This window comes from Sylvia atricapilla, chromosome 1, assembly GCF_009819655.1.
Source record: "Sylvia atricapilla isolate bSylAtr1 chromosome 1, bSylAtr1.pri, whole genome shotgun sequence".
NCBI lineage: Eukaryota > Metazoa > Chordata > Aves > Passeriformes > Sylviidae > Sylvia > Sylvia atricapilla.
In genome coordinates, this window is record NC_089140.1 from 58,941,269 (window position 1) to 58,955,841 (window position 14,573).

Consider the following 14,573-nt stretch of genomic DNA (forward strand, 5'->3'; position numbering starts at 1 on the left):
AAAGGTTATCTTCTGAAGCTATTATTGTAGCAATAGAACAATTCTTTTAGCATATAAAATGCATATTACTTTGAAAATGAGAACTTTTAAAATGCTAGAATACTGAAATGCAAAATTTGATAATTAAATGCTATAAAATGGCAAAGATTTATCAAAATAGTCTAGTGTAGCCATTTTTTATTCAATTACAGTTTCAAGTACATTTAGAAATAATTGCTCACGAATAGCCTTTAAGTGCCCTACTTTAATACTACTGAAGTATTAAGGCACAGTCTTAGGCTAGACTTCCCCCTGCAACCAAATTCCTCCACAAAGGTAATTATATTTCAGTAATCAGCCTGGTTCTGCACTGCCAAACACTACATTGACTACAATGAAATTTCATGGCATGCATGCTTGAGAGGGACTTGGGTTTTAACTTGCACCATAAACTTAAAAAATTTCTTTCCTATTCTTAATACATGCTCTGAAATTAATTTATTACATCTTGAATACTAGTATATTATATATGTTTCCATTAATTGTAGCCTACACTAAGATGTAAAAGGTATGTAACAGTAAATATTTAAAAACATTAAAATTCAAATAATACACCTTTCAGCTGCAGGATGACAAAAACAAGGTCTGCCTAAAAAAAATGACTAGTGGCATTCCATCATTTATAAAAAAAATTATATAGATTATACTATACAGTCAGCTGCATTTATCCAAACTGTTATGACTTTATTCAATAATCTGTTAAACCCTCCCTGTAGTCCCTAGAAATAACAGATTACTAATCTGTGTTTAAAGGCTGGTAAGGCAACACATCCTTATCTATCTACTTTAATCTTTGACACTAAAACCACAAAGAGTAACTTTGGAAAACATTTCTTCTTTCTTAAGTCTCCTAACTCCTATGATTCAAAGTCTTGACTGCTCAGCAATCCAGGTAACCACATTAAGATAATATAACTATGAATCAAAACAAGAAAATTCAGGTTTAGCAAGCATCTGGCCTTAATTCCCTGTACTCAAGCAATGGTCTGCACAAATATGTTTCTCTACAAACCTGACTTATTAATGTCACACTGACCAAATCTTGCATACAGTATGGTACACTGCTTAATCAATATCTTTCTCATTCTTTTACTCAGTAGATTCAAAGGTGGGAAAAGCAAAGAAATACAAAAATGTATAAAATGACCATTTAGTAAAAAAAAATCATCTGTCCCTGCTTTTTCTGATGTCAATTTTCAAACATGATTTCATCTCTGGTTAGCTGCAAGAGCAACAATGAAACCTTGAAAACATTTTCTGAAGCACTAAAAACCTTTTACAGGTTTTATTCATTTTAGAATTGAGCAATAATGCAAGGGGAGGATTGGTCTATTTAAGTTCACAGAACTGAAATAAACTTTACTTATTTAGTCCATTTAGTCCTCTATTTGACCTATGCAGAAGTAATTACCAGAAAATAGTTAATTTGATTCCAGTAACATTTTCTGTCTTACCTTTGGCAAAAAAAAATATTCACCCTTCATGCAGCCTTTGAGCAAACTGAAATATTAGGTATCATGTTAATAATACTGCAGTTTTATGGAACTGAATTACATAATTTTTACACTGATTTCAATAAGTAATTTAAGATATTTAGTGTTAATTGTATCCCCAAAGAAACAAATTACAATTATTTGTCTGTATTCTTGTCTAAATCAGTCCATCTCCAATGCATACCCACTGAAATCGGCAGAAATTTTAAAACTCAAGAAGAAATACAGGTCATTGTCCAATGAAAGAGACGCTCAAGTACATTTGTAGTGTTTTGATGTATATTCAAAACCAGAGGTTTAGCTTCTCTCAAAAACAGGATGCTTTTATTATATTTTGAAATTACCCTTCATTGCCCTTCTGGCTTGCCTGGTTTTACTTTAACACACTATTAATAAATGAATATTTATGTGTTTTGAAATAAACTAATCACAATGGAAGTGGAATTCCCCTTTGTAAATAGAAATATCTATAATGCTAAAAGGAAAAGAAAAAAAAAAAAAAAAAAAAAAAAAGGAGGACTCACACCATTCTTTCTGTCTCTGCCTCATTTATCCATCCATTTTATATTGCTGCCTTTTCCAGACTCAACATCATCTGAGTCTGGATACTCAAACTGAAGCTGGCGAATCCTCTCCAGGATTTTAGAGGTGCTTAGCTTTCTCTAGTTTTCTACTGCAATAAAAACTGTAAGTGAGCTATGTCCACACTTCACTTCAGCAGGGCTCAGCTCTTTGCAGTAAGGCACTCGTTTTGTCAGATGTTAGGCACAGATTTCATAACCTTCCTAAGTGTCTTCTTTTTCAATTGTAACCTAGTTTACCTGAATGCCAACGATTTACTCAGTGGTAAACCATTCTGTTTCAAATGATCCCAATGAGAGAAACTGAACACGACTCATCCTGCAGAGCAGAGCTCCGGCTTTCCTGAACGCTTTTGCGGTTTGGTAAACTACAGTCCTGTCTCTAAACATCCTTCGGCCTGACGCTTGCTCTCAGAAGGAGCCTTTCCGCAGATGCAGGGCGGCCAGCCGCGGGTACGTGCCTTTGGCTCGGCTCTGCCCGGGGCGGCAGGGAGGGAGGCCGGCCGGCGCTGCCGTGCGCGCTTTGCTCAGCAGAGGGCGGCCGCGGCCGCCTGTGTGCGCGGAGGGTCCCCGGCTCCCGGCGGCTGCTGCGGAAACACCGCGGCTTAGCGACCCGCCTTTGACACTTCGGATCGGGCACTCACACTGCTGTTTCCTCCTCGGCAAAACCTTACACTTCCTTCATACACCTTCATACACCTTCACACAGACAGTCTGGCACCTTAAGGCAGCGCTAGTCAGATGCCGTGCGACCATGTGTTCCCGACTTAGCTACGTGTTTGTCACAAAGGCGAATGATTAAAACATGTCCAGAGCACATCAAGAAATCGAAAAGGTTAAGGGCCCCCTAAATCCCGGTGTCCATACACGGGGTGTGCTGTATTACAGGCATCCTCTCCTCCTATTAAAAGCTACCAGTTGAAAACATTTTATCAACACTAGCCATCAATTTAGAAGAATTGCTTCAGTAATATAAGATAGCTACTCCTACTGAAAACTTCAACAACCAAAAGCATTTACACAGTGAAACTCTTAATTCATCGGGGTTTTTTCAATTCTAAAAAAATTGAGGCACAAAAGACATTTAGAGTTTCTAAGCACTCGCAATCCTTCTTATATCTGATCAATACTGCTAAGGCATGGAATTCTCGGGGGTGGGAGAAGAGCAGGATTTACACAAGTGCTTGATTTTACACGGGAACACTATCTTCAGATTTATATTTCAGATGTACCTTTTACATGTGCTCGTTATATCTTCTTTAAGCTCGGCCGTCATCAGCTTCAACTCAAGACTTTTCTACAAATGCTGTCATGTAATCAGATCTTTCAAGGGGCAGAATACAGAATAAGCAGCTTTATACATTACACACTATTTTTAAAATACACTCAAGGGAGATGGCATTTTTTCAAATCTGAGTAGGTTAAAAAAATATGATTTACTGTCTCACAGATGAAGATAATTAGCTGCACAATAACTGCAAAATTAACACAGGGAAAACTGGTTCCAAAACTTTCATCGTGTAGAATTTTTCTGTATAAATCAATCAATCAATCAATCCAAAATTTAAAGATATAAGTAAAAAAAATTATTAACAGGTACTACTTCCTTCAAGAAAACCAACCAAACAAACAATTACAAAAGGGACCTAACAAATTGACAGCAACAGCTAGCTGTTTCATTTGCATACATTTTAGGACTAGTATTTTATCTACACTTCAGACCGCGTGGCTGACTGGCTAATTTTCAAATAGAAAACTGCACAAATGTAGTATTTGCATAGTAGGGACTGAATCTGTGGGTTTTATATATATGGCACACTATGTTTAATAATATTGCATAAATGGTAGGGGAACCTTACAGCTTTTTCAAAGACATCTTTAAAATTGAATACTGGAAAATGTATACCTAAACAAATCCAACATTTCCTTACTGCACATTCAAAATAAGGTGTTAGTAACTCATCTCCTCATAGACCATCTAGATTAGGCTATTAGCAGAGATTATTACATTTTGTAATGAGTTTAATGTCACACAGGGCTGAGGTAAGAGAGGTCAGAGCTAAGGTTATCAAAACACATGGCAAATTTTCCATTAAGAATATAATTAAATAAATGAAGCCAAGAACCCAAAAAATCTAAGCTTATATTAAAATTTCACAGTTTCATTTTATCCCAAACTGAAAGTAAGCCTAAAGACAGCAGAAAGGATATGTTTTCCTTCCCTCTTACTCGAGGTTAAATGGAGAGGTGCATTTTTAAAATTTCTTTCCAGGTAAATTACATACATTTTATTTTATTACATCTTGTTATACTAAAAGTTTATGAAAGTTGGAGAAAAACTTCAATGAAAAACACTGATACATTAAGCTGGTGCTGATGCCGTAAAAGTAGATGGAAATCAGAGCTGCCAACCTTTCTTCATAGAAATGTAAATGAAGTAATACAACAGATACAACACACAGATTATTAAAGAGACTGAAGAAACTTTCCAGAAGATGGATTAGCCAATAAATGCAAGAGAATAAAATGAATAAAAATTCTTGAATGAGGAATTAAAATCGGCAGTATGCAGTGATTCATTAATTGGTGGAGCATTACTACAACCTTCCTCCTCCCCCTCTGCGATGTCTGCTCCATGTCCACCATTAAACCTGTCTCAGTACAGGTCCAGATACAAACACAGCCATCTCGGTATTCTTGCATAGGAAATCAGGTTAAAAAAATGAACAACCACACAACACACGGCATCTCAAAGTTTGTTTCAAAACATTTACATATGAATCCTATTCATAAGGAATATGAATGCATATTTACATACAATAGTATTCAAGAAAAAATGGAAAAACGTGTGACAGGAGCAGAAAAGAGCATTTTGACTGCATCGAACTGTTGTCTCTGCCCCTAGCTATTCCTGAGTATAAAATCTTGTTAGCCTGCAAGCTGAGAAGAAATGTTTCAAAAGGCCTGAGATATAGAAAGAAAAACTTTTTATTTTTACTTCAAAATTAAACAGGAGCTTGAAAGCTGCTCCATACGATGGGAAATCAGCAGTAGTCTCCTAAAGATTAATTAAATGTGAGAATATAGGGTAAAATGCCAAAGAAAGGCAACAGCTTTCTTCAAGTCTGAGTAGAAATCCCCAAAGTAAATCCAGAGCAAATGTCCACAACCATTTAAGGCACAGAAAAAACAAATCTTCTCAATGAAGATGTCTAGATAAGATTTGATGTGCAACTTCTTACTTGTATTATGTAAAAACATCAATTTTCAGACTTAAAGATGTAGTAGAAATTATGACCTGAATGCTAGAATTTCTAGCTCACTTTTAATGCACTAATGTGTTTACAAATAAAACTATCCTTCTGAAACAAATATCAAACTTTTTAGACGAGGAATATCAACAAAAAGGTTTTTAGTATGGTTCTTTATTTTTTTGCTTTATACAGTTACATGTTATTCATAATCTATATAATGCCTTGTTACTTGTGCCTTCTATCCTAAAATAAACACAAAATATGTTTCAAGACAATTAACAGAACATGTTGGTTTGAAATTATTCTTGGGATCATACAAACAAATAAGGTTCTGGAATAATATTTTCCATAGTGTTGTCCAAAGAGATCAGAAATATTCAATTGTCTTTCTGGTCAGATATACAAAAGACCTATAAATATGTACAAATGCATATATATAATAAATATTTTGATTTTTGTACTTAATTCCAAATCTGTTTTTACCCACAGAGAGATTAATATTTGAAAATTTTTGCTTCCCTAAGGTTTAAGAGCTGAATTTTATTATCAGAATTCAGCAATCAAGTGGTGTGTGTGTGCATGTGTGCAGGATGGTGGTTTTACTAAACAAAGCCTCATCCGAACAACAAAGATTAACTTAATAATATCACTACATTTTGAGGTCTTTTGCATCATTAAATGTATCAGCTGAAATAGCTTTATTTCTATTAAGCAAGCAACAACAACAGCAACAATCTTACCATAAAAGTAACTCCTTTTTGTGTTTATATTCTTAAAAACATTTTATGAACCATTTCATACTTAATGTTTTGCAAGCAATCCCAACAGTTGGGAACTGTGTGAAAAGTTGCACAGATTGACAGATGAAGTGAAAAGGTCGGTATTAATTTTCCAAATAAAGAAATGCACAGAGTGGTATTTCACTATGATTATACTCTAAAGTACCAATTAGAACGCATATCAGAAACTAGAGCAAGTTGACACTCTACAATAAAGCAAATAATTTCCAGTTGGAGGGGCAGAAAATGTTAATATGCAATGTTCAAGACTACAAGAATCTTTGTAAAAGGAAGTAGCTAATAAGGTTTAATGATGCATGTCAGGAAGCCACAGTATGTAGGGAAACACAGCTGGCTTCATTTTGTAAACTATTTGATATACACATCTTTCTAGTTCACGATTATCAGCTGTGCGAGTGCCACAGGGGACAGTTTAGCCTTCAGATCAGGATATTCTTCTTGTTCTCTAAATTACAAGTAAAATACATTAATATAATATGCTGCTGTAGGCTAGTGCCCTGACTAAAGCTTATCAGCTTACAAAAAAGATTAAAGAACTCTTCTGTAAGATTCTGTTTGAACAATCTCAGCAGAATAAACAGGCTGAAGAATGCTGAAATAATAAATATATTTATAATACAAATCTACACACATTTTTGAATGTCAGATTAAACCCTGAAAGTTATTAAAATAAACATGAAATGTCATTTATATTAATTCATACCATCTCATGAGGCATGTACTTCTTTTATTATTAAATTAATATTAATAAAGAAGTCATGGATGTTATGGATAGATTGTAGCTATACAAAGCAGTATGCCTCCTGCTTTACTGCACTCCAAGTTGCTCAGTGACTGCAATATGCAGGTGACAGCAATTAGCAGCAGATGACAGAAGCACTTTGAATTTGTACCAGATGGCAGCTAAGGGTCATTGGAAGCTAGCAGACCTTCCACAAGGAAACTGTTGTTTAGTAGAACTATAAAACTCTTCAGTAGTTAGAAATAAATTATTCAGGTTCTCAAAGAAAATTGGAAGGTCAAAATAGAATATAAAATACTATGCAAGGCATTAAAAACTCACCTAGTGTTTACAGAATTAAATACATTTAAAAATAAAACAGTGCATACAGAGCATATCTTAACCTCACAATGGGGAGAGTCATTACAAAACTAATAGGAACATCAGCAAATGTATTTGCTAAATGATTCAAACCTGTGTCCCAAAAGAGGGGCTACAGAAGCACACTTTTTCTTCAGTGCAGGAGTAATATACTGAGTGAATACATGCTTCAATGCAAGAGGGGAAAAAAAAGGACAGGGAAAGATTCATATAGGAAATACAGAACTTTAATGGGTACCCCTCCACGCTTCTGCCAGTAGCCTCGAAAGTACTGTTTCACAGCACAGACACAATTAGGTGTATCTCACTTGCAACACTTAATTCCCACAACCTCCAAATTTATAAATACACACAAATTTGGTTCAACTTTTTTTAGCTGCAAATCAAGAGTGAGATCCCTTAGACAGAGCACAGCCCTTTATTAGGTACTGGATGAACTGCCTCAACAAGCTAAGGACCAGACAAATTGATCTGAGGACAAAGGAGGAAGTAAAGATACAGTAACAGCTGAAACAAAACCCCAAAAGTGAGAATAAGAGGTGGACATACAGCAAGAGAACCTCTGGGAATTTCAAAAGTATGTATAGATAAGGTCAATGAAAAGGCTATTCAGCTGCTTATGGGGAATCTCTTCCCATGCATGAAACTGTTAACAACCATGCATTCACAAGTTAAAGCCAACAACTCAGTAGCAGAGCAGATGAAAGATAGATGAGTTGTGATGAAAGTAGCTTTAAAAGGAAGGTGACAGGCCTGGATAGGCTAAGGAGGAAGGAACACGTGGACAGATGCAGGTAAGAGCTGAGGAGGTAAATCAGGATAATGATCTTTTATGATTACAAAATGAGTGCACACTAACCAAGACAGCATTTTTCAAGATAACAAATTGTGACAATTATTATTTGATAATTTAATCTCATCAAAGATTTAAACTTTCTTCTTCACAAATGTACTGCATGTCAGAGAAAAAACAAACGTGCAAGAAGTGTAAAGAGATGAAAGAAAGAAAGGAGTAGGTGGAACTAGTAGAAGTATTACACCAGAAGAACAGGGTGGAGAAGCAGGCAAGAACAAGGCAAGGAGGAAGGTAGGCAGAAGAAAGATATATTGAATACAAAGCAGAGGATTGGTGCTGACTGAATCTCTTCCAGAGACCATACATATTACTGTATCACAACAGATTGAATCAAAAAATTTTTCAACAGTTCTTTAAAAAAACCTGAAATAAACAACTGTCCAACCACTGTCAAACTTAGACTAGAAAAACGAGCTCTATGTGATAGGCAAAGAGAAAAAAAAAAAAAAAAAAAAGCCTGTCTTTCAAACCCAGTAGGCTTCAGTAAGAACCTTATTTTCTTTTTTGAGCTGAGTAACAAGTTGTCTATATTTGCTTTTATAAAAGAAAATATTTGAGTGAATTCCTTGGAGACTATGAGATTAAGAAAAGATTCCACAGTGTCTCCAAATCATAAAAGAAATGAAACTGAATGCTGTTTTGTATAAACAGTGTTTTGGGATACATTCCAAAAGATAGGATGGGAAAGGAATGAGCTTTAAGAATATGAAGAACGATCCACTCTTAACAAACTAATCCACATTCTAAACCACATTATTTTCATCTGGTACAAGCTAGAATGATGATTTTAATACTAAATTCATCCACAGACTTGCTCTCTGAACTGAGGTAAAAAAGAAGGGCAAAGACTGTGTTTGTTAAGAATATCACAAGCTTGTTACTTCAAGCGTGCAAACACAACTCAGTAAATTATCTTAGTTATGATCACTGTGCTCAGCCTACATCAAAACAAATACTATGTCCTGATATGGAGATAACTTTCCTGTCCCTGTAGATATCCATCACTGTAGACTAAGATTTCAAGTCACGTGAATTGTGATGGTTTCTGAGCCTCCAGTAATTAGAGAAATACATGAGACTTCAGCTGCGTGAATTATTGAGTCACATAAATGAAAACCTCAAAAGATGTTTTCTTATAATTGCTCTACACAAAGAGAAGGCTATCCAATCATAACAGCAAACAATAATTAATGCTTGTAAAGCATCCAAATAAAAGTTGTGAAAATCTGATAAGCATCTATTCTAAGAATGCTCTGCAGGTCTTAAACATCCTTGTTTCTGACATTTAGGACATTCCTCTTTCATAATAATTGTAAAAATTGATAATCAATATACTTTGAACTTGCCTATCACTAAAACTAATATCTCTATTCCTTATTATATAGTTCCTTTCCAGATTGGAAAAAATTAAACTTACTCAAAAAAATATGAAAAATATTGCAGAAATCATAAAAATCATGCAAAAGACAAATTATATAGGCTTTTCCTAATAACAACTAGAGTTCATAAAGACCTTAGGCACACCTGACTTTCTACACCAGTTGCAGCATAAAGTTTTTGGAACTGTACATTTCAGAAATGTGTTTGCACAGATCTTAACTAAGGAAAAAATAATTTCAGCAATAAGGTTTCAGACTTCCAATAAAATACACACAATAAGGAAAAAAAACCCACAAAAAAAAGTGCTGGCTGTGGTTATTAACTAACGCCCAGTGTGCAGAACATAACCCTAATGTAGGAAAGCACACAAGAGCTGCCTTCCACAACAGCAGTATTTTGGATGGCACCACTTTGGCTCGCTCATGGCCAGCAAGGCGCTGCAGTTCCAAGTCACGGGATGAGGTCCCAAGGCCCCTCTGAGAGGCTGTGCCCTTTGCCCCTACCCTCTCCACCTCCCAGCAGCTGCATTTTGCCAAGGGCATGATTAAATTCTGAATAGCAACAAAGCCTTAAGGAGCAATGTAAAGGTAAAAGCAAACTCCCTCAGCTGATTGGCAGCAGTGGAGGCAGCAGCTGAGAGGAAAAGCCATCAGGGTCTTCTGCCACTTTGAGAGCTTACTGGGATATTTCTTCCACACAAGCCAAATGTGGAGGGAATCTCCCTTTTCCACTGTCTCTTGCAGAATGACATTTCCTATGATTTCTTTTTTCTTTATTTTACCACAAATCATTCATTTTAGCCTAGACTGCAACAGGTAATATACATGTAATTTCTGGTGAATAAGCTGAATAGCAGGCTGTGGCTATTCCATAATAGCTATCCATTTTAAGAATTGTTCTGACTATTTTGTGAGGTTCATTTTAATAGATTAATAGAGTACTTCAAAAATGGTATACTTCACCAATGATCCTTCCTTAAACACCAGTGTGAAATGACATCGAACTACTGAGACAAATTCTAACCTATACATGTTCTAAAAATACTAAGATGACAAAATCCAAGCAACGTTTTAATGGGAGTCTCTTAAATAGGAAGAGAGAGATCACAGAATATCAACTAACATTCTTGATGAAAATCATAAGAATTTAAGACTCCAAGTCAGACATGGCTTGTAGCTCATCATTCACGTTCTGGCATATATCAAATTTTATCCTTCTATAGCCTTGTAACAGGGAATGAATTTAACATTGTAGGAACTCTGCAACTGTGAATAAATTTTGGCTTTGCAAAATCAGTGGGAAAGTTTGGCATGAACTCTAAAATATGCAGTAAACTCAGAAGTTTACCCAAAGTACAGTGAGAATTCTCTCTCACCACCAGAGCCATTCCCTTGCTTATTCTGTGAATTGTTGTATAGCAAAGATTACAACTAAACTCTGTATTGTTGCACATACTTTGCCTTGCAGTTGGATTGTAAACAGAAAGTGGCACCAACTGCAAGAGGACAGTGATTCAACATCCATTTCCCAAGCAGCAGGTACCACAGCACAGCCAACCTCTTCAGTCTGGTCCTTGTGCAGCATTCAGGCTGAGTGCCTCCAGCACCACACAGCAACACAGCGGATCACACAACGTACATGCAGCCAGAAAAGACCTATCACGTGCCTTGATATATCAATTGCATGATATGTTTAATTGCTGGTTTCAGAACAAATAAGAAGTTAGGGCATAGGTTATTCTGTAACTTTAACTTGTGAATTGATAGCAGGCCACATCATGGAACAACTTCTGTAGCTCAGGGACATAACAGCAGAGTAGATAAGTGAGGATCTCATGTTTTTGAGATGCCAAAGAAAATATATTAGGATCAACTTTAAGGCTACAGGCATCATATGCACACCACCCCACACACAGCATGTGTACATAAACACAAAATTAGTAGATTTTGAAACCTAAGAGTACTGTGAAACATTCAGCTAGCTTGGATGACAAATGAAGCTGTATACTTTAAACTGACCACTCACAGTTCCTATTTCTTTTATGGCTCTTCCGCTTTTCCCCCACCCCACCTCTTTTATCTCTCATGTCTCAGCTTCCCATTTGTAGTACTATCATTTTATTTATTTTGAGGAGAACAATGTAAAGAAGAAAATAAAAATATATACATCACTACTTGAAAAACGTTGCTAATGTGGATAAAAGGGCCCCACCAAGTCTCTGAAAAGCAGCAGCATGCTGTAAATAAAATACATAAGTGTACCAACCCCCCCCAGCACAACAGACTGTTTGCATGAAGTGATTTCTGTCTGCAAATACACTCCAGCAAGTCAATCAAGGCTTTCAGTCTTACAGTTTTCTTATTATCTTAAGTCATGGTATAAATCTAGCATTCTTCCAGTTTTATATATATCAAAGAAAATGGAAAACCTCAGCTCCTTTATGTGAAATTATGCTTTTTCCATACTAGTCATCTAAGGATTGAAATTCCCACTTTGACACTTGCTGTTTCAATTAATGGTGTTAAAGATAATTATAGTAGGTAGATACTCTCTCTGTCTCAGAGTAAAGGACACACAAATTCTTTTCTTTGGTTTGCCAAAACACTGCTGACTGTTTCCAAGCATCAACATTCCTACCTTTGAAACAATGAAGGTGCCTCCTCTGCCATTTAGCCCTTTCTTTCCAAAGTTTTAAAGAAAAATACCTTTTGTCTTCCTCCTTACACTGTTCCATCCTTCTTGCTGAGATACTCTAGGCTTTTCAATATGCTACTCTCCTTCCTTTGCTCATAGATGACAGCACATGGAGAGAAAAGCATCAAGAACACTACATTATATGTATTTCCCTGTGGCCTGATCCCACGAATTCTCCCGTATACCAAGAGAGGGATTCTCATACTTCAAGGGAAGCTGGTAGTTAAGCACTTTCTTGGACAGAAGCTCCGTGTCAGGGGACAAACTAAGTATGGGGACTATGTAATACCTCTACGTGACAGCCTTCTCAATTTTATCCAATACAAAAAGAAGTTTTTATGAGGATTAACTACAGCAGGCTATACTCCAATAAAAAGTGCTGCATAAACATTTTTCTCAGAAATCTTTAACATTTGCCATGAAGAGTAACAGTTTTCACTGTTCTACTCTTACCCTGACCCTTCAGACAGACAGCCAGAGAAAGCCATTCTTCTCAGACTATGAACATCGAATTACAAATTTAGTAAAAAATATGCAAGTGAAATCACTGGGCTTTTGTATAACAATGTAGCAGCAGGAAGAAGTCAATGGCCTTATGAAGCCCTGAGCAGAAATGCAAACTGGACTTAGAAATGTGAAGCCTTTGGAGTAGAACAGATATGGCTTACAAATGCCACTAACAAGATGTTGGACAACCTAATTTAATAACATTTAAGACAATGTGTCAAGGCAGAAGAAGCATATATTGTGAGTACTGAAAAAGCTATGCTCAACAGGGAAATTGGTGAAGTGGCATCAGTTTCTGGGAACATATGAATCTGCTCCAGCCACTCCATTTCACTCCAAATGAAGAATTGGAAGGAGGGCAAAATTATTTTGTCTCAGTTTATCAGAATAGCAAGGTTGTTTTCAAATCACCAAGGGCAACATATGCAGACAAAAAGAAAAGAAGCAACCACCCTTTAGAGATTTTCATTTGTTAAAAAAAAACCTAATCAAAACAGCAAACAAGTAACAAAAGCAGGAACCTCGAGAGTAGTTAGCTTCCAGGCTAGTTAAGAATTAGGGTAAAAACGATATTACTATTTTGATGAACACTAAATGGTTACTATGAAGTTTTACTTCTGATGTTAAAATTTAACAGCAGATGTAGAATTCCATAAAATAAGGGGGGAAAAAACGTGTTTTCAATGTCGCTTGTAAGGATTAGCAACATTGAAATTATTTTTATACTAATCTGAAGCACACTAGGCAGATTACATGTTGTAGCTCCTTTAGAGAGGCTACTGATTTCTCCGGAGTTTCATTTATGATAATTTGTACTAATTTTGATGCATTACGGTGTACATTTGGGGTGTATATATATTGCAAAGTCCAAGTAATTTTAATGTTTCAATCTTCGTACACAAAATACATTCTGTTGAATTTATTTCCAGCTCCCATGAAGGATACTGTGGTTTTTTAACTTCAACCACAAAATCTGTTTCCATTGGTGGAAAGAAGTCACACTTCCAGAAGGGCTGCACTAACAGTCTTGCTTTCTATGAAGACCAAAACTGCAAAAGCAACTCTGAATTTAGATAACGAAAAACTCTTCTGCATTTTAAATAGATATGAATGAGAACACTGCAAAATGCCAGATAAAATAAATAAATAAATAACCTAAGTTTGTTAATTTCCCTCTTGGTTAATTAACACCTATAAATGACCTTTAGCATTGACAAGTCCAACTTCATCCAGAAAGCCAAGGTTTAAGAATATCTATCCAAATAGGATTGATTACTGATTACAGCATTGTGAGGAGCACAATTCAATCTGATTTTTTTTTTCTTTAAAGGCTGGAACTGCATTCCTGAGTAAGCTGATGTGACTGCCAATGAGGTAAAATGCAGAGAGTCATTACACTATAATGTTGATGTTACCATTTCCACATTTATCTGAAGCACAGAACATATATCATTTTAGACTGAAATTAAACCTTTCCAGAAATAATTTTTCTTTATATTGTTGGAATTAAAGACATACTGAATTGATCCATTAAGAAAATTCTATGCTGTCTATCTTTGTGTTTTCAGACTGTGTCTGCATCCTTAGGCAATGAAACAATTTTTACAATTGTAATAAAACAAGTAAGTGTTGACTTTAAGTTAAGAAAATTGTTCCTTGAATGACTAAATACTTCAGCAAACATAATAAATCCTTCTAAGTTTAACATACAAATAAATCCCATGCTTGAACAGGTACATAAATTTGACAATTTTTCTTATGCAAGTTTCCCTAAACTTATTTCAGTTTTAGTCTTTTGCTGAGTGTTTATAGAGCAGGTGTGCATCTCTAAATATTAATATTGGTTAATTCAAAAAGCATCTACCCT

General features: G+C 35.7%; 1 protein-coding gene across 2 annotated transcripts in view; it reads right to left on the reverse strand.

Annotated features, from left to right (window-relative positions):
- ATP9B (ATPase phospholipid transporting 9B (putative)) overlaps positions 1-14,573 on the reverse strand; it is a 152,600-nt gene that overhangs the window by 52,368 nt on the left and 85,659 nt on the right. The gene's annotated exons all lie outside the window — the stretch shown is intronic.